Genomic DNA, 26748 nt, shown 5'->3' on the forward strand with positions numbered 1-26748 from the left:
AGTCCCACCAGATGGATAACCTTGTGCTGAAACAGCTTCATCCGTATTATCCGTGTGTTGTTTTCCTCCACCACAATCAGCTCAGCTACTGTTATCCTTAGATAAAGATGAAAAGTTAACCTGGGAAAAACAAGGTTTTATTATTATTATTTGTTTCTCTCTGAAATTTCAAAGGGTACAGTGGGAGCAGAAGATATCCTCTGGAACACGCTGTCAGGAACTGCAAGTTGATACAGATGTATTGATTTAATCAGCCTGGATGACACCATTTATTTATGCAAAACATCTGTGGCAAAAATGGGGGACTTTGAAGGCACTGTGATACCCGCCTGGTCTTGTCTTGCACATGAAAATGTGTGATAAGAGCATCCACTCAGCCTGGAAGGGTCAATTTGAGGTGTATTTGCTTAATGTATCCCCTATATTCATGTTATGCAGGACAGCTCAAAGGCCAGGAGGCTGTAAAAGCTTTTTTAAGGACAGCAGGAAATTTTACATTTGAATTCAAAATTATCACCCATTACACCAAATTGAAACAGGCAAAGAAACCAGAAAGCACAAATGTTAAAAAAAAAAGAATAAATTTAAAAAAAAATGAAAAATTAAAGTGATTGTTTTCTGGGATATATCAGAGAGAAATTAAAGAGGTTTTAATCCATGGGAAGGCAAATCTTGTCTGCAAATTTGAGCGATTACATGATCAAATCTGAGATTGTCATCTCTTCAACAACAGCATGAGAAAATGTTTGGAGTTCCTACGTACACCAGCAAAAGTTTACATGATAAATCAGTAGCTTGAGTGCTTCCAGAATACCAGTACAGATGAATGTGTTGAAACTATTGTTTCTGTTGTCTTTTTAATGCTACTGGGAAGCTTTTTGTGGTGAAGCAATAGTTATTGCCAGCTACATTATTACAGTCCCAGTCTAACATCTGCAATTACTATGGAGTAAACGGTTCGCATCCCATATGAAATATAAAAAAAATGAGGAACAGATTTCACTATTATTCTCTCTCTCTGCGAATCCTGTGACGTTTTTTACTGTTTAATCGTGCCTGGGCAGTTTAAAGGTCTGGGAGAAAAGGAAGCCAAGGGGCTCATTTACAATTAGGGATGGCTAAATATCAAAAAAAAAGGGAGGGGAGAGGGGGAGAATTTGGTGGTTCAGGAAAATGTCAGAAGAGTTCAGATGATTATCAGAAATCTATGGAAACTCTGTCTAGAAACCAAGTTTTTTGGTTTTGTCTTCTGTATCCAGCTCATCCCAAGGTGCTGCTTCTCCCTTTCCACTCAGCTCACTTGGCACACCCATCTCTCCCATGACCAAGCACCCACCTCTCCAGCCACCTCCTCTTAACACCACTGTCCTCCACCCCACTTTTTGCTTTTTCTTTCTCACGTTCTGTTCCTCAGAGCCGGGAGGAGATCCTGCCATAAATATCCATCCAGCTTGCTTGCTTCCTTGCTTCAAAGCTCTCCTTTCACATTTTCTTCTGCCACAGTGCCTACAAAGAACAATAAAATTCATAAAAAGTTGTGTTTCCTCCCTCCTGGAGGGAGAAAATAATTTTGCCAATATTTCTGACCAATACGGACTTCGGTGGGGTTGCTCAGAGAGTAAAGGACACCAAGTAATCCCAAAATTCATCCTTTGTCCTATTTTAGTTGCCTTTAGAATGGGCTTTGTTGAGCAAGGTGCCCAAGAAGTTGGACCTTGTGATGAAGATCTCATCCTTGCTGAGATGTTTTGGACCATTCAATGAGAGACTTGGTGCTTGCACTCAGTTCTTCTGGCACAGTGTGTCCTTGAGGGAAGGTTTAATTTGTGGGAAAGCCCAAGCCAACTAGGGCGGATTCCAGCCTTTAAAAAATATATGAAAAAACTGCTTTTATGGAGCTGCCAAGATGTGTGTTTCTTCTGTGTTGCCATCACAACCCTGGATAGGCATTAGACAGCAAGGCCTTGATGTGATGCAGTAAGTCCTGATTCCATATTGGATATTTCTAATGCCAAAAACTACTCCAGGAGTAGCCAGTGCAGGCCCTAGTCCACACAGGATTTCCAGAATGCTTTCACATCTTCAAAGCACTGTACAAACAGGAGCTAATTAAACTTTAATTAATGTCTTGACAGGTAAAAGGTTTCTCATTTTGCTTTTAGCTGATGCTCATTCATGGCCAGTGGAAATCATCTAAGACCCCAGCTAAAACACTCTCAGGGTAAACAGACTCTGGTTTGCAGCATACATTTAGCTAAGAGCTGAGTGAACACTTTTTTGTAAATGTATTTACTTATCCTTTTTAAAAAAAATATTATTTCCTTTTTTTTTCTTCCCTGCACAAAGATAAATAAATAGAAAGCTGGAAAGAAATGACAGAATATATGTAAAACAGAGGGGAAAGGTTAAATACCAAAGTGAAATTGGGCATTAAAACAAAAGTCCATTCTCAGGGTGTAAACGAAGTGTCCAACCCTTTCATCAAAAGTGTTTACAGCTTATTTTTGTAATGTGAGTCTAAGTGGATAATGCAGCACACAGCATGGGGCTGTGCAGAAATACGGCCCTGTTTGTGATTTTAAAAATCATAACATTCTTTGAAATATGAAAATCCTGAGTCTTGATACAATCCATATTATTGAAGCGATGCCAGGCACCTCTATGTATTTGATTAACTTGCAGCAATCCAGGGATTTGATAGAGACCTGATTTAAGAGCACAGCATTTGTAAGGTGGTAATGAAGTGACACAAACTGTGCAGGGATTCAAAAAGGTGAGGAAAACTTCCTCCTTTCCTGCTTAAACTTCATCAGAAATGCTCAGTCTTCGAGTTCTTTGGACAATCAGGTCATTTAAGACCAAAGAGAGGATTCCAGAAGCAAGAAGGGACTTAGAAACTCAAGGTTCTCAAAGTAAAACCCTGATCTTGCTGTCATTATCAAAAACTCCTTGTACCTGGAGGGTTCCAAGGCCTCATTTGCCCATCTACTTTTTTTTAATCCAACATGTCTGTACTAAAAAACTTCTTTCACTTGTTCATGGCCAAAATCGAATCATGGCACAACAGGTTTGTTGAAGACCTGTCCGTGCCCCATCCCTGGAAACATCCAAGGCCAGGTTGAACAGGGCTCTGAACAAATGGGTCTTGTTGAAGGTGTCAGGTTGGATGGGGCATTGAACAACCTGGTCTAGTGGAAGGTGTCCCTGCCCATGGCAGGGAGTTGGAACAAGGTGATCTTTAAGGTCCCTTCTGACCCAAACCATTCTGTGATTCTATGATTTCTGTCCCTCCTTATTGCAGAGGGTTGGACTAGGTGACCTTTAAGGTCCCTTCCAACTCAAACTATTGATTCCAGGATTCTAGGATTGAATCTGCTGCATGATTCTTGTTGGAAGAAAAACCACCAAGGACACCTCAATTAGGTGGTCACACTGGGGCATACTTGCTCTCTGCCTCCATGGATGGAAGCGGTTTTGTGAAAGGAACATGGGTCCCAGTGCCAGGTAGGAATTCCATGTTATGTTGTCTCCTGCCAGCTCTAAACAGCTTCCAGTAAGAGAACTGGGCCATGAGGTTATGTAGACATACCCCAGTACATATGGACTCCTCCTGCGGTTTGGGCGTACCAAAAAGACAACACGGGAATTGGTGTCCACATTTGGGCACCTCCCTGGGATTTCTGGTCAAAAACCACTTCAAGAAAACTGGATCTGGACCAGCTTGTCCTGTATCACCTGATGTTTGTACTGGGAATGTAAATTATGCTGCTTCCCTCTTTCATCACACCTTGTGTTCCTGCAGCACACCGGGGGTGTGTTCTGGCAGGGTTTGCTGGGAAATATTCTGAAACTCTGGAAGGAAGGAGGACTCAGCCATGAGCTCTCAGAAACCCATGTTCTTTTGTGACTGAGAGCTTGCTGGATACACTCACTACAATTTTAACAAGGAGACCATTGACAGAACTTTCTAAAATCATTGGTTTCCTGCACCAGAAAACAAAGAGAGCCAAACCCTTTCCATTGAGTTGCTGTCGATTGTTCTTGTTTCTCGCTTTGCTACAGGAAGCACTAGAAGCCAATATCTTTAAGAACTGGGATCCAAGCAGCTTTCTCAAATCTCCTTGATGTTTTGTTCAGATCAATTTATATAAAATGTTTTTCAAATTCTGGTCAAATTTACCATTAGGAACAATTCCCGTTATTCATTCATTCAACATTTTCCTTTGTTTAATATAATGGGATTTCTCTGAAATTTCTTTTTATGCCAATCAAAAAATGTCTTTCCTTTCCTAGTGGTTTACAGCCCTCATATACATGCAGACAGTTATCATATCCTCTCTTAGTCATAATTTGGCCAACTTAACCATATTTAAATATTTTAATCTTTTCTCGTAAGTCAGTTCCCTTTTGGCCCTTCATTATTTTTATTACTTTTTTATTATTATTATTTTGCTTTTTCCTTTCCTTCTCCCTCCCAGAGCTCTCTCTGTGTTGTTGATACCTTGCTGAGGTTCTCTGAATGGAGCAGCATTAAAAAAATTAGAGGATCACCATCAGCACAGTTTGGAAAACTCTTCTCTCTCTGGTTGATTCAGCTTCATCTCTCTTTTTGGAGTCCCCATAAATGACCAGTTTTCCAGTGCCATATCCTACAGCCAGCAGAGATCAGATAGTCACAAACACCCCTACATGCACGTAGACTTTTTCTGCTCGAGGTGACTTAGCCTGACTTGTTGAGGGTTTGCCAATAATTCAGCTCCAGTGTTTTTCCCAAGTGTTTCCATCCATCTGCAAACTCAAAGCACATTTTGTTTGCTGTTTCTTCCACTTTATTAATGAAGAAATTAGATAAAGTCAGACTTAGTGCATTTTCCTCTCCAAGTAGCACCTCCTTCATCTCCTCAAACCTGACATGTCAAAATTTATCTTAGTTTATGGTATTTCAGCCAACACAGAGACCACAGGCAAGTACTTCTATCCAGGCCAGACTGAGTCAATCTTTCAAATAAGATTTTATGAGATTATCAAACGCTTCACTAAAACACAGATATATTTGCCCAGAAACCATCAGAGCTGTTTCAATCTTCCTGGCCGGGCAAATAAAGTTGGAGTAGCTGGTCACAAGATTGTGAATGTCTCTTATGGAGGTCTTCTGCTAGTTTAGAGCCAAAGGCAGTGCTTTTAAACTAACTTTCTCCCCTGTTAAAACTCTGAGTTCCAGCTGCTGTATCACCACCCCAGAGTTGTTTAGTAGCAGGAGGAAATCCAGGCATAACTCCTTGACTGGAGAGATCTGAGCACTGCTCCTGTGATATTCAGATGCAAAGCCAAAGTGGGCCTGGACACCACATCACCCTTGTTGGTGTCCTGCTGTGCCTTAGCTAAACCCCCTTGTCTCTTGGTTGCCCTGCACAGCTCTGTGGTGCCAAGACTGGCAGGGGGAATTGGTGTCCACCCATGTGGATGTGCCCCTACAGCACCTGTGGGTTGCTCTGGGTCACCTTAACCCAGGCCAAAGGAAATGAAGAACTGGGAAAGGAGAAGCCTAAGACCTGAGGCCACTCTGTGTTGGCTTGTCATCACCTGACTTAATAGTTAACATTACGATTACATTTAAGAGAGAACATAAGGAATGCATTTGTCTGGAATTACTTATCACTTGGAAGTCTAGGCTCCCAAGAAGATATGAACAGCTTTAGCAGGTCAGGCTGGAAGCCCATACCAAATAACCCCCTATCTGAAACAGTAGAGAGAGCCCAGGAAGGAGCACAAATGTAGGTCAGATCTGTAGCAATACTTCCCCCAAAATACTTGCCCAACCTAGAGTGGTTTCTGGCTCAGGCACTTTCTGAACCAGACTTGGAGTCTTTCTGTTTAATACAAAACCCAGATGGATTTTAAAAACCTCTGATGAGTTTTTCTTTCATGAATGCATCCAGTAAACTTCTAGGAGTCCCAGTATCCTGTGGCAGGATTAGAGGAAAAACCATCAAACAGCTGCTTACTATTCTGTCCTTGTCATTCACAATTCCTGAGAACTCCACAGTATCCTCTCAGTCATCTCTTCTCTGGCTGAAGACGCATAGCCTATTTAATGGTTCTCACACTGAAGACAAAGTCTTTAATTACCCTTGGTGCCATCCTTTAAGCCTCTAAGCCTCAGTTTGACTGGTTCCTTTAGTAGTTGCAATATTTCAGGTATTCCAGGTGGAGACGCACCAAAGGTTTATAAAATAACACCTTCCCTCTTTCTCTCTCTCTCTCTTTCTCCCCCTCCCCTTCATTCCTTTCTTGAGAGCTACAAATGCAACCTATTTCACAGGATAATTACTATCATAGATCTAACTCTCCTCAGTTATTAGAGTTAGTTTAGAGTGTAACAGAGTCAGAGTTAGTTTAGAGGATTTCCAGCACGGTCTGCCCCGTGCACGCAATTTGACATTTCTCTATCCTGCATTTTAGTCGATGTTTTCTCACTCAGCCATGTACTTCCAGATGCATTTTTGGCACCTCATCACAGTCAACTTTCATCTTTAGCCCCTGAATAATTAAGTCCTATCACTAGGGTGGACTCATCAGTCTGTCTCCTTTCTCATATCAAGACTTCTCAATTCTTCCCTGGTTTGACACTAGATTCTGATCTATCTGTCGAGTGGAGTGACCCACACAGAACTATGTCATTAGTGACTGCTGAAATGTCTTGGAAAGCATCTTTCCCTCCTAGGATGAGTGATGTGGGAAGAGAAGTAGAAATAAAATTCCTCTTACTCCTGGAAATAAATGACAATTGTTCCTAAAGTCTGCAGACGTCTGGCTATTACATCATCCTGGGCTCTGGTTTTTTTAGCTAACAGTCCCTCAACAAAGGAGATGCATTTCCTTCAAGGAATTTCACCATTTACACATCTGATACTAATTCTTATTGGGCCAAAACAAGAATAGGCACAAGTGATTTTTTCAGTTTATGTTTACTTTTTCCCAGGCCACAAAACACCCATTGACTGTGAAGCTTAGATTTGCTGCATAACAAATGCCTGCTTTCATAATAAGTTAATAAAGCTGTTTCAGAAATAACAGTACGAGAATCTGCAGATCCTGACCTAAGGAAAAAAAAATACAAGCAACATTCAGCTTTAATTTGATTATTTATTAAATATTTATCACAGTATCTGAGAACTGAAGAAATTTCATTCTGCCCAGCTGGTCATTCTGAGATTTTGAAGTCAGCAAAAAGATGGCAAAAGGTATTTCTTGTGCCTTCTGGGAGTTATAAATCACACTTTGAGACTGCAATTTGGTGCTTTGCTCCCGTTTCCCCATCCCTGAGAGAGGGAAGAAGTTTCTTTGCTCACTTACATGGGAGAGAGCTTTAATTCAGGAAGTGTTGTGGAAAACACAGAAATCTGGATTGTCACTAGCCCTGCCAAAAGTTGTTGGTTATAAATAAAATGAGCCAGGAGAAAATCCTTAGTCCTGTGGTGTCAGGGTTTGTAGCCCTTGGATGATCCCTGGGATCCAGGCATTACCTTGGAGCACCACTCAGATCCAAATGTTCCCCACCTTTCTCATCAGTCAGTGCAGATTTTCTTGATGGGCAGTGGCTGAGCAAATATGCACAGAAGGGAATATTTGGGCCAGAAAAGGGCGATGTTGATTACAATCTAAATATTGCCCCCTTTGAAGTGAGCAGGTCTGTGTTTGGGCAGGATCAGATACTCTTTTCTCACAGTTTGAGGCACATCATGAGTTATTTTGTGTTCTTGCTATTGGGAACATGATTTCATTGCAGCCTATTGCAAAGGGCTAACTGAGGTAAAGGGCAGGGAAGGCATTGGGATACAGATGCCCTGTGCTCACAGCCCATTTTCTGGCTGGAAAATCCCTATATTGTGCTACAACACAGCCATCTTCCAGTGCAAGTGTTGGGTGGGGAGAACAGGAGGGTCAGGAGATTACCAGGGTAATTCTCTCTGCCATGCACAACCCCTCCTTGATCATTTATTGAGTTTGAGAAACTGAGATTTGAGCTTTATTCCTGCCTGAGAGGTCTTTATTCTTTCCCTTTCTCCATATTCAGGAGAGTAATAAAGTCAGGAAACGTGAGGAATCTGGTCAATGCTGTATTCCAGCCCTGCCACACATTCCAGTGCCCTGCATTTAAAGAGTGTATTTTGGAAATCAGCCTCCTTTTTTTTCCTACCATTTATTCCAATTCTCATACTTTTCCTAAGCATCTGTTACAGGGAAAAGTCAGTGGGTGTCAGTGTCATTCAGGATCAGGCCGGGACAAGCAGGGCTCTCCTACGTCAGAGCTTTCCAGGGTTTTACCACATTTGGATGCAGCGTGGAGTCAGAGATCTGGGATGAATTGCTCTTCCACATCTTCTTTTTGTGTCACTGAGATAGAAAACAGAAAGCATCAGCTCGCAATAAATTCCCAGATGTGCTAAGTAACACACAATGGAGGTCCTTTCAGCAAACTGTCAGAAGGAGGAGACTTCACTGGGAGTAGGAAAGGGCAGCTGCCTCTCTGCCGAGTTTTGGGCTTTACAGCTGCTCCCCAACCTATTACAACCTCATTTATCCACTTCAGCCCTGTGCCCTGTCTTGCCTGTGCTGCAGACAGGGCCTGTGTGAAGGATAAGGAGCTTCATCCTCTCCAGGAGTGCTGGAGCTGTGATAACAACCCCAGTGCTCAGGGCAATTTCGGAGAGTTTAAGGGTTTTGGCAGATCACGGAATCACAGAATATTCCAAAAGGATCATCGAGTCCAACTCCTGCACAGGACCATCCCCAAGAGTCAAATTGAAAAATCTCATGTGGGAACCATTTTTGTAACTACGAAAAAATCAGATATTTGGTATTTTGTGAGTTGCCACCCTCCAGAAAGAACATCATGGCTGGGTCAGGATCAAGACAAAAGGAAGAAAAATTACATACTTGTGGCTCCAAGCCTGCAGGAAGCATTTCCATACCATGCTGAACACTTGGCTGGTCTGCCCTCAACAGAGCTACAAAAAGATGTTTTTTGTGGCCGGAGAGGGTTTTTTTCTGAATTTGAAAATTCAGATATAAAAAGGCCTTTATTTACAAGTGTTGGAGCAGAGAGGTTTGCAAACTGCATCTCTGAGCCATCAAAGATTTCTCTGTGGGAGGGGGAGTAGATTGGGAAGTCAGTGGTACAGAGCACTGGAATGATCCACCACACTTTGGCTCTGGCACTTCTGGTCTCTTTTGCACTCTTTCCACTGAGCCCCTGTGAATTTTACCTGCACAAATGCATAGAAAGAACAGAAATTAAGCAGAATTCAGCTTTTCACTTATCCCATGCAAGCTTGAACCTTAACCATCTCTTTCAATGTTTTTTTGGGATGGCTCACATAACTTGGGAAGTTATGGGGAACAGAATCACCTGCTCCCCTTACACAAGCAGTGATAAGACCCTCCACGTACCCCCAGCTGTCCAGGTTGGCAAAGCTCAGAAGATTTCTGGGCTCAAAAACTTCATTATCTGTAGCACGTGCAAATAACTGCACCCACTGATTCTTTCTTGGCACATTTAAACAAGAGTCGCATTTTTAAAGATTTCTGTCAGAAAAATTATCCGAAGGAGGTTCCTTTTACGAGTGAAGGTCCACAACATGAGCCTTGCCCCAATTATTCCTACATACTGGGACGACAAATGTGTCTAGCTGGGAGCCTTGCCACTTCCCTCCTTTCCATGGAGAAATAAGGGAAAGGTTGAGAACCGAGGTTGTGAATCCCTGCTGTACCCCTGGAAAGTAATAATAGCAGCATCAGTAATAGCTCTTAAATCAGGAGGACTTGCTGCAGCCTCGCTCCCACGAGCTTTGCATGACAGCCCTGAGCGTTCACGGGAATGACATGTTCCCAGCAAGAACATTCTCATTTGCATTATGGCAGGACATGGAGACCCAAGTTAGATTTTAAGTGTTGAGCAAACCTGATGTGACAACATAGTCCTTGTTTCCATACGCTGTTTAGACTAAGCTGACCCTTTTCAAACCCTCCTCCCTGCTCCCAATGAAAGCTTTGTGGAAAGGCTCACGCAATGCAACGAAGGAAAAGTATAAAAGCAAGAGAGAAAAGGAGGCAAAAAGCATTTGAACCTTCACTGACTCCAGAAATTCCTGCAAGCCCTCAGACTTCTCCATTTTCTAATTGAGGCAACGGGATTACAGGCGACTCTGTTAATTACTGAAATGTGAAATGGACTCATATATGAGTAGTGCCATTGTCTATTTCTGAAAAATAGTAAAATCAGAGACAGGTTAAAAATTTTTTATGTTTTTCTACACAAACACTACTTTAAAGCACACTGTTTTATTAACACAAGGCTGACACATTGTGTTGGCCACAAAGTCACTGATCAGGCCAAAATACATGGAGGAAAATATCATTATCAGACCAAACTACACTCTCCGACTACAATCTAAACTACTCCATGGTAGCTATGCCTGATTTTGCAAAATGATTAAATTCATGTTCTCATGAAACTTCAGCCTCCAATTTGTAAGAAGTCCAGTGTTCGGCTCCAAATCCCTTTGCAGCAGATAGAAATGCTCATTAAATACAACATGCCTTGGATCAGACTCCTATCTGGGAAACTCCTTAAGATGTGAGTTCACATATGTACAATCCACAGAAACAATCTCAGTGGTTTATTTCTATCCTCGTGCAGGTAAAAACTGAAAAGTAAGGAAGCTGATCTTTTCCCAGCAAATAGAAAAATAAGGAGAAAATTACACACTAATAGAATAACATTAACTCTCCTTGTGGGATGAGCAGTCCGAATCAGAGGACCAATTTACTGTACCTAATGATTTCAGGAGCACAAATCCCACAGGAGATAATAAGACTTCACTTTAAATTCAGTTATACACTTTTAAAAATGCTTCCTCTAATTACAAAGCTGTTATTATGGGTACAATGTGTGCATATTAGGTATACACAGAGGAAGGATAACATGTTATATTCACTAAATCAGCCAGAAAATATGCATTTTCAAGAAATAATTCAATGTGTTTTCTTTGTGTTCAGCTTGAAGGTTACTTAGGTTTTAACTACAGGAAATTATAAGTAAGATTATTTTTTCTAGGGTTTGGGGTTTTTTTGTAAAACTAAATAGAAAATTAAGATATATATCTTTTTCTTCAAGAACTATGCCATTAAATATAGTGATGTACAAATTACAAACAACTAAAAGTAGGTTTATAGTAAAATATGAATATAAGATATGATGAAATTAGTTTCTACTGTTCATAAATATGATGTAATATATAAAATAGTTTTCACTACTAATGATTTTCTAAAATACTGTACTGTGATTTTAAAATGGAACTGATATCTGCAATCTTGGCAGAAATATAATCCCTTTATTAGTGTTTGTATCAATATAATGCACTGATTTTAAAGGTTATTTTGTACTGAGAAGAATATTTTATAAAGTTAGATTTCTATACATGTTGTGGCTGTTAATGTGTTCCACGATTTACGACCGATTTTGTTTTTCAGATCGGGACTCCTGTGTTTCAGAGAAATATTTTGCCAACCTTGTTATTCCCTTCTAAAATTCCATTTCAATGGTAATGTATTTTTAAAGAGTGAAGCTCAAGAACAGAAATAGCACATATTTTTTAAAAACTATACAGCCTTGTATAGTTTTCATATACAGCCTAACATTCATCATCATCTCCCCGCTGCTTTAGAACCACTAATGTTATTATTCCCTTCTTTTTTTTTTTTTTGCTAGGTAGAAATATTAATGAGATATCATTTCCCTGCTTTTGCAAAAATCTCTCTCATGTTGCTTGTTGGATAAAAACCCAAAAGCCGGTGAGCAGCAAGACCACACTCGGACTTGCAGCTCCGTAAACTCGCAAAACACGCTTCGCATTTCACCCTTGTTCCCTGTCTTTGCTTTAAGCTGCTCCCAAATTTCAGCAGCAAAAATTCTTCCCATCCCCATCCGTTCCCCATCAAAGGAACCAATACCTTATAACAGAGGCAGGTCAGAAAAAAAAAAACACACGAACAACCAACCGGGCAAACTGATTAAACAGCGGCGAAAAAAACGCTCTTAGACATCAGATTTCCTGAGCTTTTTCCCCTCTCTCGCTGCACTACTTACTTGTAATTATGTCTGGGGCCATTCCTTCCTATTCCACAGGATAAACTGGAATATACTGCTCGGCAGTTTTGTCTCGAGCTCTTTAAACACTAGAGACCTTATAAGCAAACAACCCTTTTTTTTCCTGCCTGTTATGAAATTTTAATGATCTTCCAAGGCTCTCAAAATCAAACCAACTTTCTTCCCTCCCCCTGCCCCAACAACTTGGCTCCTTTGTACCTTTTGTTTCAGAACTGTGCCCAAACTAAATACACCAAACCAGGAGGGATCTATAGCTTTAAAATAGGGGTTAAAGTGGCCCTTGTTTTCCTGCGTCTTCTCGTTCCTGGTAAACTGCGGGATTTTGCTTGGGGAGCGTTGGAAAAAGCAGATTGGGGAGTGGAAACTGGATCAGAGGTGGACAGAGAGTCCTCAAAAGGGGTTTCATGGAGGGGATGAGGGTGCCAGCGCCAGTGTATGCCAAACAGCTTTGTGATGGATGTGTTTATCCTTAAAACTAAGGTCCCATTCAACGCTGCCATGGCCTGGATTGGGAAGGCGGGCGGCGGGAGAAGTGCTGGGCGAACACGGGGGGTGTGTTAAGGCGCCTTGTTTGAGTACTCCCTGAAGTGCCAGGGCAACAGTTTGTATTAAAGGTGATTTGTAGGCCTTAAGGATCACTGTAAAGGACCCCAAAAGGGCTTTATTTTGGTGGGAGAGAGGACAACCTCCCTCCACAGCCTTCCCCACCTCCGGGCACTGCTGGACTCAAAGGACCGCAATGTACAGGGAGCTACGAGGTGACGAGAAATGCTGTAAAATAAGTAAAATCCTGGCTAGTCCCTATTGCTGGAATGCATTTTCTCAGCTCAGTGCTTGTCTGGAGATCATGGGTACTGCCCTAAACTCTGCCAAAGGCATCTTTGCTGTTCTTTTGATCCCCTTTACCTCAATAACTCCAAATTCATAGTATTTGACTCCTCTGTAACACCTCCTGCTCCCAGTCCTGCCCTGCTCAGGCGTAGAAGGAAATTATAGCCTTTCTGAATTTATTCCCTAATTTATGCCAAGTGCTTTTGGTCAGTTTGGAGACAGCTGGCTGGGAATCCTTAAAATGCTGGTTTGTAGCCCTGAGATACAGCAAACAGCCATTACAAGTGGAGTTAACAGGTTGTAGCCAAATTCCACTTCAAAATTTGATGTGTGGAGAGCACCAGAACAAAACATGACCCGACTGGAGCCCTCTCTGCTTCCAAAGGCAGATTTTAGAGAATGATTATATGTAACACTTGGTGTGATTGATAGAGATGTGGGATGTGTGATTGGAATTTCACAACTTTCAAGAGTGTTTTGATGTCTCAAGAAGAGGAGATCTGACTTAACTCTTGGTTTCAGAGGAGGAAGATGGTTGGTGGCTGTCCTAAACCCATCTTGTTGTCCTCATCAGTCCATTGGCATATGGATGGAGGAGAAGAGAAGAAATAGCTATAAGAAAAGTCCAGAGAAAACATTTGGGGTAAGAAGGAGAAGAAGAATTAGAGGTAGGAGAGCAGGTCATAGGTTGCAGACCATGGATTTTTGGGGTGTTCAATAAGTCCCAGAGCATCCCTCTTGACAACAAGTCCTCCATATGAAGGGATGAAGGGGCTGCACTTCCAAATTGCCCCCAGCCCTCCTCATTTAGCATTTAACCCTGTGCAAGGGGCCAGAGCACAGCTGAGCACGGCCAAGAGCTGGCCTGGGAACAGGGTCTGGGTTAGGATTGCACACATCAGTAACTCACTCCCACGGCCCTGGGCAGCATTGTTCTCTCAAAGCAGACATGTTTCCTTCCAAGTAGCAGACATGGAAAGAAAAACACACACAAAAACAAATCATCTCGTCCTTCCTTCTCCGGATGGCGGGCAGCCCGCTCCGCTTGTCACTGAGGCTCGAGGTGGACACGGTCCCACTCTGTCAGAGGTGAGGGGGAAATGAAGAAGTCATCTCCCAAGTCCCTTTGCCTTGGAAAACCCACTCCTGAGGATTGCTGACCCTGCCAAGCTTTCTCCTTGACCTCTCCTATGTGCATCTCCCTCCTACCAACCCATCTCAGCACATCTCAAAGGCAGGCATGGAGTACTTGGGGGTTTTCCATGTGTCAAACTCTTCCTACTCTAAATTAGCTCATGGCTCTGTCAGGCTTCCCTAATATTCATCTAGTGTAGCTCCCTGCCTTTCTGCAAGTTCTGGAGCCTTCCTAATGTCTTTCAAAGTTTTGGGGCTTTGGCTGGGAAGAAATCACTGCAGAAAGAAGCAGAAACAGCTGTGGGTTATTATATCCCTCCTCTTGGGCTGCATTCAGTCCTCATGCCCTGAAGGCATTGAGGGTGAAGCTCTGAAGATAAAAATCCTGTGTGTTTTCAAGGGGATAAACCCATTCTTTGCGATGGGATCTCCACCACTTGCTGTCCCTGCTCTGTTATCTGTCCCTCATCATCTATTTTTTTAAGCTTTCTCTCCTCACAAAATATTCAGTAAATCATAACAGACTCAAAACACAGTTGGGCATCTGTCCTGCTGCTGGGGCTTTTGGCTGCTTTTAGATCATTAAACGGGCCTGGCTTTACACAACCTGACAAATACGAGGTGAACTTTACCCCTGGGTCTGCCACCTTCACACAACAAGGGCACATATTCCACAGCTGGGGAGCTGTTATTTGACTCGGGCTGTACCACAGGTCAGAATTTATGACTTTGTTATTATTATGTTTGTGAGTTTTACAGCCACACGGGTCCCGCGGGAACCCGCAGCACTTTCGCTCGGCCATGTCAGTCAGACATTCATAACGCACCAAAGAGGAAGCATTGAAAATGCTGGGAATATCCTGTCTAACACTGTCTCTCATCTCTCTGACCCTCAGGTAAGGGCCAGACTTTGTTTGCACCCAGCATCGGAGGAAGCTGATAAAGGGCATAAGAGGAACATGGAGGGGGAGTGAGTGGCAATGAACACTCAGCAGTGTTACTGCCAGACACCTCTGCTGCCCTGTTTGTTCCCTCTAATGACACATGTCCCAAATTTCCTGATCATAACAGTCATCATGTTGCTCTTGGTGTTTTATTGCCCTCTGATGTTGAGCCAGGAGCTTCACAATGGGAGTTAACCTGATGTTAATGAGTTTAACCACTCCAGTTCATCTGCTGACTCCTCAGAGCGTTAATGGCTTTGGGGGGACACAGAGAGGTGTTTTCACTCACGTACAACGTGCAAACACACCACACTCTGCCCAGATTTCACTGTGAGCCACCGGCAGCAGTGCTGACAACTCAAAAGCCTTGCTTTTTGTCTTGTGGATGCCTGTGGTTTGTCAGGGGTGGTGTCACTGGTGGGGTAAAATGTCTGGAGTGGGAGCCTTTCCCCAACAGATGCAATGGATGGATGCGCATGAGCATCTGTCAGGCTTCCTTGTGGGGACTGTAGTGAGCAAACCTCTCTGCTGCAATGTGGGTTGTGGGGTCACTGACGTGGTGGCATCTCTTACTGAGCCATCCAGTGTGTTTAGCTATCAGAAATGCTCCTGTTTGGCCATCTGACCCCCCTGCAGCAGCATGGTCCTTCCCATCAAGCTGCCAAAGCCCTCAGGGGATCTTCACTCTTTAGAAAAGCCCAAAGCTTCCCAAGCAGCAAATGCCCTCAACCCCAAGGAGCACGAGCATCTCCTGCCATCCACAGCCAAGAGCTGACAGAAGCTTTTTCACCCTCTCCCTTTCTGGGGACATCCAGGCCAGGGACCAGGATATCTGATGGAGATGATATAGGCCAGGTCTGACATCTTTGCCTGAGCCACTGGCCTCTGAAACCATAAAATACCAAGGTCACAATATCCTCAGAATTTTTCTCCCTTTTCCTTCCTTCCCTGCTCCCTCTTTCACCCTCTTGCAGGCAGGACAGTAACACACAGACCTCCAGGATTCACCTCCCTTAACAGGCATAATGCTAAAGGCAGCAATGGAATTGTATTTTATGAGACCTGGGGTCTGACATTCCTCACATTTGGACGTAGAAAATATCCAAACAATGTCATCCTTTCATTGCCTGTCCATCCTAGGCAAAAAAGGGTGTGCAGATATGTGTAACTATTATTGGGACCCACAGACTTGGGAACACACTGTGCAAGCCAAACTTGGACACATACATTGAACTTAAAAAACATATATAATAAAAATCTAACTCTCAGGTACCCAGTGATTATTCTGTAGCACAGGATAAGCTTTCTAACTGCCTTTTTTTTCCTCCTGTCTGAAGAAATTATTCTGTTCTGCACCTGTCCATGGAATATATCATCTTAATTCAGCATACCTCAGCCCCTGCTGGGCAAAGGCAACTGGATACCCCCAAGAAAAGGCCAAAGCAGGAGTCCTTTAACCTAATAAGGCAGACAAGGCTACAAAGGCATCTACAATTCCCCCGGATTTTCCTCCAGGGAGGCAGGTGCTATCGATCCTCGAGGAGCACAAACATCTGACGTGGCCTTGACTGTGTTGTGCCTTTCCTTTACTGCTGTACGTTCTTGTACTACAATCACTGGTTTTCTAGATGAGATGTAAAGTCAAGGAATCCTACAACGGTTTGGGTTGGAAGGGACCTTAAAGTTCATCTCGTTCCACCCCCCTGCCATGGGCAGGGACACCTTCCACTAGCCCATGTTGCTCCAAGCCCTGTCCAACCTGGCCTGGAACAATTCCAAGCCTGGGGCAGCCACAGCTGCCTTCTCTCTGCAGATCCCTGTCTCAGGCTCTTGTGCTGAGGATGACCCTAAAAGCCATGTGGTTGATGGTAGGAGGCTGCATGCCCAGCAAAAATTATGTACAGCTGTAGGGAGCTGGGACTGATCCTCTTGTCTCATGTTGCCAGCAAGGTCCCAGCAACACGTGGGAGCATGGGAGGGAGAGGAGCATCCAAGGAGGGGATGGTGCTGCTAAAATGGCAATGGGAGGGATTTGCCGAGGACTTGGTGGGAGAACAGGAGAGATTCAGTGTCCCTGGAGCCTGCAGGGTCTCCCACATGTGCCGGCAATTCACACTCCGGCTTTTATGAGGTGAGAGGAGCTGCTGGAAGGCATTTTCCCCAGCTTGTTGAGGGGTGTGATGCAAAGCCCTCCTGGTGAGGGCAGGCTCTCAGCCCAGGTGTGAGGGACAGCAGTCAGTGGAGTTCCTGGAGTCTGCACATGCCAGCCTGGAGAATGGGCATGGGAAAAGGTCAGAAATGTAACATCTGCTTTATTAAAAAAATAAAATAACCCTCTGTTCCAGCACAGAAGTGCTTTCCTGCAGTAGGAGAATTTCCCTCTTTCAGGAGCTTCTGAATGAGGAAACCATAATTTTCAAAAGAAAAAAAAATAGAAGGAAGATGGAGATAAACTTCAGCTCCAATGCTGAAGGCTGAACAAATGCAATCTGCTTTTCTGACGCTCAGCAGAAAGAAAGGCAGAGCTGAGCAGGAAGAAAGAAGGATCTGATTTCACGTGCCTCATCTTAACGAGCCCAACATCACACGTGCCTTTAGCAACAAGAAAACGCTCCGCAGGCACTCAAGTGCCTGTGTGTGTGTTTGTGCACTCGTGTGACGCAGGGCTGAGCCGCGTTGTTCAAGCCCAGCTCCCCGCTTGGGCACGTAAATTAATCCTGGTGGGCGCTTGGATTTGCACTTCACACTCTCAGTGAAATGTTAGACCTTTGTGTGCTGCGTGAGAGGGGAGAAAAGGCAGCTCTTTCCCTGGCACTCGGGGTGACCTGGCGCTGTGTCGGTCCTGGCACCCCCCAGACCCACTCACATTTTTTTATTCCTCGTTACATCCTGCGCGAATTCCTTCTGGTCTGAGAGTTTCCATTCTTGATCTCTGTCCAAAGGTGAGCGTTTGCTGTTGAAAGTTTGTTCTAAATTGATTTAACTATTTTTAAAAGTTCCTCATTGCTGAATAAATACACCTTTCCCCCTGCAAATGTGTTTCCCTGATTTTCTCCTCCAAAGGGAGCAGCAGGGATTTAGTAAAGCATTTTAGAAAGAATAGTGTGGTTGATACCAAGGGAGCCAAATGAAAGAGAAACAAAGAAAGCAAACAGGATATTTATGGCAACTCTAGAGAGCTCTCTGTGTGTAGCCATTAAAATAGCCCTCAAATGGACAATGTTGGCTTTCTGCTCTATCCTCAGACACAGAGGACAACCTTTGAAAGACTCCTATGCACATCCGAGGCTTGTGTGGGTAACTGTGGATTGGCAGGTGAAAGGAAATAATCCTGAGCACGTTCTTAACCTGCATGAAAAGCAGTTTGACTTGTGCACACACTGGAATACACACACTGGTTTGTTTTTAGACGTAGCTTAACCATTGACTTTGCATTTCCGTGGAGAAAACTTACAGTTCTTCAGTGTAAAGAAAAACGTAGCAAAATTAGGCTGCTTCTGTGCCTTTTCCTGCTTCAAATTTTGAGTTGCTATCCATCTTCTTGAAAAAGTGAGTCAATAAAATAGTCCCAAGAGAAAAAATTACTGTACTTTCAATTTTCTAAATAAACATAAGAGAAAAACCCTACAAAGTTTACATAGTTTGCAAGTGCTTCTTAAAAAATAAAAATCACACTGTTTTCACAGTTTAGGCATTACTAATTTCCAGTGAACAGACCTTGCTGCATTAGCAATTTCCATCTCCACTAAATGACTCCAAAAGGGTCCTACACTGCCCAAATGTTCATTTTTTTCTGTCAGAAAAATAAACTGCTGTTTCCCTTTTTGTGCACAAACATTTGTCACTGTTATAACCTGGAGTCTTCCACTCTTGATTGGGAACAGGCTGAAGGGAAGTATTGCCTGAGACATATCTTCCTTGGACAGCTTTGTCTTTTCTGCTCCTTTCTCCAGCAAACATATCAAATACCACTTTAGAAAGCTGGTTTGAACAAGCCAGCCAGTGTTTCAACATTCATTCTATTTTTCCAGCTGAATTTAAATTTTTTTTTAAAACATAAATGGCTTCATTAACGTCAATTTGTGGATCTGTTAAGATGTAGGTGGTCTGATGCCTTAAATATGACTGTACATTTGTTCCACTCCACCACCGAAAAACCCTTCAGTGGGATGCAACGTAAGGAATTACCATCCAGCTCCTTTTTTTTTTGCTTTTTGTTTTCCAAAACAGCTGTGTCACAGATAGCCCACCCCTCCCCTTGCTCCTCTGACCTCTTATTCTGCAATCCTCTTGGATTCCCTCCAGGGAGGGCAAATATTCCCTCCACCTTCCCCCAGAATTGTATGTTCCTTTAACCTTGGAACGATCTTTAGCTGCTAAAAATAGACTCCTAATTCCAGACTTTTGCCGACTCTTCTCGTGCCACAACTGCCTTTTGACATTCTGTTCTCCCCAGTGGATCACATGCCCCGTCCCTGCCTCCCTGCCAAGGCTGACAAAAGCACAACGTGTCACCAAAATTTTTGAACAGGAATTCCAATGACCAGACGGGAAAAAAAAAACAACAAAAAACCCCAATGATGTGTTGAGAAACTTTTTCATATGAAGACCAACAGAAAAAAAAAGAAATCACAGAATTACAGAGTCACGGAAACTCTAAATGGAAAATCATTAGGTAATCCAGGCAGTTTGTTTGCTAATTAAGGATAATCCCCTATGGCACTGGCTGGTTTAAAAGCCCTAAATGAGAGATCTCTCACCAGTATCTAAGATTTTCCACAATCCAAGTTATCTCCCATTGTTTCTGACTGAATTCCTCCTCTCAGAACAGTATCCTGTCCTTTCCCATCACGGACCTCATCACCACCACTCCTTCCATCCCATACTCGTGAAAGGACTTGAGGTATTGAGACTTTCTCCACAGGAAATGTCTATTTTTAACACAAATATTTTCAGGGTAATATCCCCGCCTGGTGTTTTATCAAAACTGAGGTACTCAATAATCTTAGAAGTCTTTTCCAAATTAAATTGTTCTTTGTTTCTAATTAGAATAAATCAGCTTTCAGCTTTCCAATTTTCCTTTGGTTTTGGCTGTTGTTTATCCTGTTTATCCTGATGACTTCTTCAAATATCACAAAATCAGGCAACACTTTGCTGGTAACAAGGGACAGCAGGTGGGGTGATGTGACCTGACCACAGAAAAGCAATTGTCTTCTGGATGTCACCCCCACATACATCCCAAGAGTTCATTTTCCCAATATTAATATACTCTTGCAAAAAACTAGTGATTTGCTGTTTGTCAGCAATACCTCAGATTTTTGTCAGTGTTGGCTTTTTCGTTTTTTTACCCTTTTGTTGTATGTTTGTCCTTTTGACTACCCCTTTCTAAAGGATTTGTTGATTTTGTTTGTTTGTTTGTTTTGTTTATTTATTTATTATATTTTTTTCTTTTCTGCCCACTTTTCTAATCCCTTAGAGCAACAGGGGAAGCAGTAGAAGAACTTCAGGTCTGATGTAGCTGAAAATGCTGTAAATGTAGAATTTTTGCAATAAGTCTATTAGTTGAATGTTTCTTTGCTATTTCTTCCAGAGGAAGCTCCCAACTATGCTGTGGAACTTGAACTTCCTTGTCTCCTTGTTGTTTGTTCATTCCCTACTCAATGTTGTGTTTTGCAGAGACCTGTTCCTGGTTCCCATCACACGCTTTTAGGTTTCTCCATCCAAGGAGCTGCCAGAGGGTCTCTGTGAACACTGTGCTTAAGTCTGGGTACGTGACAGTCCCATTTCACTGTGCTGCTCCAAAGGCCATCCCACGGACCACCCGTGAGCACGAGCTTTCTCAGGATCCACAAATAATCTTTCAACCAAATCCCATAGGAACAAAGATGTCTCTCTGTCTGTCTGAGGAGAAACAGATTTAATTGTTGCACAGCCATAAGGTATCTCTAAAGAATGCACAGAGATAACCACAGAGAAAATTGTATAATGAAGGAATGACTCTCTGGATATTCGAGACCTGAGGCATGGACAGAAGGTGAAATAGAGTTTCCAACTGACATCAATATCATTGTGCCCTATATCACCCCATCCTCGATTTCAATCAGTCACTTGGACCCCATCAGTTACTTCTATTTTGGAGACAAAAAATTATTCAAGAGCACTAGAGTGAAAAAAGGGGAGAAGAAAAGCAAATCTGAAAACTTAATGCAGAGAGCTCTGACAGGTTGGTGGTCTGGTGGGGTTGAATGATCTCTTTCTGGGTTTCCTTGCTGCTGAGAGCAAATCCTCAGGGCTAAAGGTGCACAGCTCCAAGTGAAACCATTTGTAACTGTGTCCTGGTAGCACCATAGATCACTTTCATTTGAGAACTGTCCTCACAATCTCTGCTTGTTCCTGATCAATACTTCACTATGAATAAAAGTGAACAGAACAAATTGGAAAGATTTATTAACCCTGCTGATATGTTAAAAGCATTCTGTCAAAGAATTTGAAAAATGCTTCTCATATTTAGTGTTCAGAGACAGAAAATCCCTTTTGAGAAAGGAAAGGTATGTAAAATACATCAGTACCTCAGTGTGGAAATCCAGACCTGGCTCACTATATACATTACAGATGAATAGGTATTATTGAAAACTGCATGTGGTTCTTAGCGGGGAGAGCAGCTCCACATAAGAATGAGAAAGTAATTGTCAGCACTCAAGGAGAAACACTGGTCACATCTTTAAGGGAGTTGAGAGAATGGGAGGCTTTAAGATGGTAAAACACAAGATTAATGGAATTGGGAGAAGCTGTTGACAGAATTTCTTGAGGGGAATGAAATTGGAAAGTGATACTGGTTGGGACGCGGCCCTTGGAAATTTGCAGCAGTCTGAAGCCATACCCAGATCTCCTCACTGTAATAAAAGCAGGGGCTGAAACCAAATGAGGATTTGAACCGCATGTCAGAAAGTCACTGCTGGAGTGGGATTCCAAAAAGCACGTTGCAGAGCAGCGAATGAATCACAGCCCACAGGGTGCAGAACACACACTAAATGAATCCAGCATGATGCACTGCTCTGCAGGGCAATCACCACCTTCAGCACTGGCACAGAAAGCAACAACCAACCTCAACGTGTCACTTTTGTCCAAAACATTTTTCAAAGGTTAGGGCAACACACAGTACCACTGGGGGTGCCTCCAGAGGAAAGAACACCCCTGGCCAAATCGCTTTCCGGTTTGTGCTTTGGAGTTTACTGGACTGGCATAAAAGAAGAGGAGTATCCTGCAGCCCAGCCCAGACTAATGTGCTGCTACTGGGATGGGGAAGAAACAAGAAAATACGTCAAAGAACACACTGGTTTTGTACGCAGGTGATATTCTGGTGATTTCTTAGCAATGCTAAAACATGAGGCAAGTTCATGGCCAGGAGTTTGAAGGCAGGTCTTTTTTCTTCTGGGCCTGGCAAGGAGGCAGAGAGCTTTATTGGAAGCAGACATAGTTTCCATGCCTTTGTCAACTCCAAATTAGGCTGTTCTTCTGGAGAACATCTTTAATCAACTGGAAGCTGATCAACCCACTTCATGAGTTGAGTTTTTCACTGGAACAATATAGTAACAGCAGAGGCCTCTGAGCTGTGCTGTGTTGGAGTTCTGACATTTGAAGCTCTGGATGGCTTAAGCAAGACACTTTAAAAAAAATACGTATAATTTCTTAATAAAGAGAAATGGGTAGGAATTTCTCCATAAAGAACCTCTACTTTCGGAAAGAACTGTCCCTACTCTGGATGGAAACACCCTCAGATGTCAAGAGGATATTAGAGTGAACAGGCACAGTTCTCCCATAAAGCCATTTGGTGAAATGGCTTGAGAGCACTCAAGGAAAGCAGACCCTTCCAAGAGCAGATCACCCTCCTGGGATGCTGAGGCAATACCTCCTCGAAGCTAAAAACCTATTTTTTTGACTGAAGGGACAGCATTCACCACTGATTGTAGGAGGTCTTCCCTGTGAGGTCTTCCAAATCCCTCATGGCCATGTTGAGCCTACCCAGGCTGTGAAAGCCAAAACTATTCCAGGCAAAGAGAGTACAGCAGCAGGAAAGTCAGCTGGAAACATACTTTTTAAAAAATTTCACAGGGAGAAAGCGAATAAAGTTTGATCATTTCTTCCACAGCACTGGCCTGGAATTAGGGATTATAGCAAGATACAACATGAAAAGCACCTTACTGTATTTTTTTTCATATTTTTGTCTTCTTTGAGGAGTTGGGAGGAGGATTATGGAGAACACAGAAAAAATGTAAAATAGTCATCTTTCTCACTTGACCTGCTTGCTTTCCTAAATAAAGGGACATTGGAACACTTCACACTAAATGGCATTTTCTGACATACCCACAAGTATGTCTTTCCTCCCTATTGCATGATAATCCAACACCTAGGAATGCTCAGCCAGCTGGATCACTCACGGGGCAGACTATTCCAGTAAGTCCCTCAGAAAACAGATGTCAGATCCAGCACTGGAAAGGCTCGTGAAGACCTCCCCCCCACCACAGTCAGCACAAGAGGTTGTTTAGAACCAAACAGAACAAAGAAAAGGGATTTTTTGGGGTGTGTGTTTTCTGGTTGGTTTTAAACTTAAAGCTAAAATAGAGGATGCAAAAGCAGGAGCTGGAGGAGCATTTGATGATTTGGGCAAGTGGGTCTGAATCTCAGAACAGATATTACATTTGGTCTCTAACCCTCAGTGTAGACTAGAAGAGATTCTCAGTGGAATATCAGATTTTCAAGTGACTCTGCAATCTTCCATCACAACTCCTCATCACTAAGTCAAAATATATTAATATCAAACTTTCAAGGCCTTTTCTGAGGGAAGAATGGGCTAATTTCACACAATATTGTCGAAGTGGGGATGAGAACCCTCTTCCATCTGCTCTCCCCAGTTGCCAGGGGCTGCTGTGGTTCCACACAAGAAAATGTTAATTACATGATCATACTGTGTTTCTTTCCATCCAACCCCCTACTTCATTCAAAGCCTTGGATGGAAAGCACAGCGGGAATGAATCCAGGCTGTGCCTCAAATGGACTAGTTTTTGCAGGTCTCGCCTCTTTTTTCATAGTAGTTGGACGGGGCATGAAGTTGTAGCAATCAGATATCTAAAGGCTTTATAGAATGGGGACAATTTAAGGTTGCTTGGGTGTTCTGGATCCAAGCACTTCCTAATCTTCTCAGAGCTTGAGTTTACAACTTAAAACATTTCTTAAATGCTGATTTTAGATGTGCTGCAGAGTTAAAAGAAGACTGCAATCGTAGGAGATTGTAACTTGGAATTCTATTTAAAAAAATGACAAGGAAAAACCCCTATTATTTAGGATCATCTACAGGGATTATCCTGAGCAGTGGAAGTTGGGATTGACTGTCACACTTAGCTGTTGCCCTGAGACCTACAATGGAGTATTTATATAAAGTAGTTGGGGCAAAGGACTTGAAACCCTTTGCTGTAGGAAACAGTTCTGCAATGATCCCATTAAATGGCAGGAAGATGTGCCATATCTGCATTTTCCTCCCCTGATAAATTGCATATAGAGCTTTGATCTCCATGCTCCATACGACTTCCACGAAAAAGTGCCTTTCATATCCCTGGCATTGGAGAGTGTGAGAAGACATGAGGGTCTGGCTCTGTAAGATTTATGGGCGCATTTAGTCAATCACTTCTCCACCCTCCATGAGCTGGGCTTGCCCCAGCGCTGCCCGCCAGCCCCAGCCAAACCAGTGTTTGATCTGAATACGCTGCAGCAAAACCCACCATTTGTGCGTGATTACCCAAATTACAAAGCCATTTTGTAATACGCCCCGTAACGAATTAAATGAAAAAACATGTACAATAATGAGGCCTTTATTTCCCAACTTTTATTTTCTGCAGCGAAATGAATAAATTGAATGATTTGAGCACCGAAACCCTCCAGTCCACCTTGCCCTAAACAAACCGTGGAGTGATTGCAGAAATGAAGAGGTAATTAACTGGGAGTTTAGCTCAACCAGCTGCTCTCTGTATTACCCAGGCAGACTAAGCCTTTGGCAACTGGGTTTGGTAACACCCCTCAGCAATTTGCAGCGTGTCTTTTCTCAGAGCCTTTAACGTGGCCAAAACCCCAGGAATCCACAGGTTTTTAAATGATCAAATCCACAGTTTTTGCCTGCCTGTCATGTTCATGCTGCAGACTTAGCGGATCTCCTAGAATAAGGTTTACAGTCTTCTGGATTTGATTAGGAGAAAATCTGTACTTCATCTTAACTCCTCCACTTTTTCTGCCCTAGACCTGAGGAATGCAATATTGGCTTCTCCCTCAGCAACTCCCACGTTTGTAGCAAACATTATTGAACTGGGTTTCTGTCTGGAGTGTACTATTTTAAAATGGCCTTATTCCCACCTGAGCACTGTGGCATCTCCAGCATTGAAAACTTTTATTAATTCATATATATATTGCTATTAATGATGTATATACTCCGTAGCTTGCCTTAAGTTTGAGAACCTATCACGCTCAAAACTGCCCTGCCTTCCAGGCTGCATTTATCAAATTAATTAAACACTGAATAAAGAAGTACTGATGGCAAATTCCCTCCCTCCACACAGAATATAAAATATAGGCAATCAAGTAAAAAAGCTTTACTCGTTCAAATTTATTTCTATACATTACCCAAGAGCTTTCCAATTTGCTTACACATACAAAATCATACATTCTCTTTTTTTATGACACACATATAATGTAATAAAAAAGTACAAAATAAACTCATTTGGAACTCAAAATCAATAGTTTCTCCCTCTTGATTTTTTGTTTTTACTCTTTAGCAATGAACATCAATATTGCAACAAACACCAGCATGAAGCTTTCAACCAATGTTAAACCTCCTCTCAGCAAGCCAAAGGAATGTTTTCCATAATTTCTGTGGCAATATATTTTGGTGACTAATGTAATCAGAGCTTTGAGAAGTTGTGTCTTCCTCCATCCCTATATGTTACCTGTTATGTGACTGATCTTAATTAAACTTCCGTAATCAATCCCTGTATCACCACTGTTGTAAATGTAAATGCACATGGAGAGCACGTAGGGTGAGAAAATTTCCCACACCATAGTTCCAGACATGTTGGTTGGGAAGGATTTCTTTGCTGGCTGCTGATAATAACCACTGGAAGCAAGCGGAAGGGCTTGAGGGGAGATATTAGCAAAATGCAAACAGATAAGGAAAGAAAAATGGGATATGTTTATCATTCCTGGCAGGGATTCAGTGTTCTGTGCTGGATGAGATGGTTCAGATTCCAGGGAAGCTGCTGTATAGGTGTAGATTGCCCTGAAAAAACAGACTTAGCGCCTTTGATTTTGGTTTGCTCCATATCCAGAATATCAACCCTTTTTTCCTGCTGCAGGCGAACTATCCAATGAGGGGTCCTGAAGTCAAACAGGCTTTGGTAGCTCACTACTAAATTATAACTGCAAGACTATGGGCCCTTAGAAAAAGACCTGCACAAATCTGCAGCTGAATTGAGACTGAAAGTGGCTTTCATTTTATTATTCAGCTATTTTTTTGTACCTCATTCATGTTGCTTAATGTTTATGAGTCCTACTCATGGATCAGGAATTAATGACTAGAGATGGTGCTAATATGGAGCAGAAAAAGGTGACCCCCAAGATGTTTTC

The 26748-nt window shown here is 42.6% G+C and overlaps 1 long non-coding RNA gene across 1 annotated transcript in view; it reads right to left on the reverse strand.

The window, feature by feature from the left end:
* Nucleotides 1-7200: 7200 nt before the first annotated feature.
* The window catches only part of LOC113968535, a 52734-nt gene continuing 33186 nt past the window's right edge, over nt 7201-26748 (reverse strand). The window contains exon 3 of the long non-coding RNA XR_003534546.1: nt 7201-8397. This is a non-coding gene — a long non-coding RNA (uncharacterized LOC113968535). The remainder of the gene's footprint in view (nt 8398-26748) is intronic.

Source organism: Neopelma chrysocephalum, unplaced genomic scaffold (assembly GCF_003984885.1).
Source record: "Neopelma chrysocephalum unplaced genomic scaffold, ASM398488v2 Primary Assembly neopelma1_68, whole genome shotgun sequence".
Classification (NCBI taxonomy): domain Eukaryota; kingdom Metazoa; phylum Chordata; class Aves; order Passeriformes; family Pipridae; genus Neopelma; species Neopelma chrysocephalum.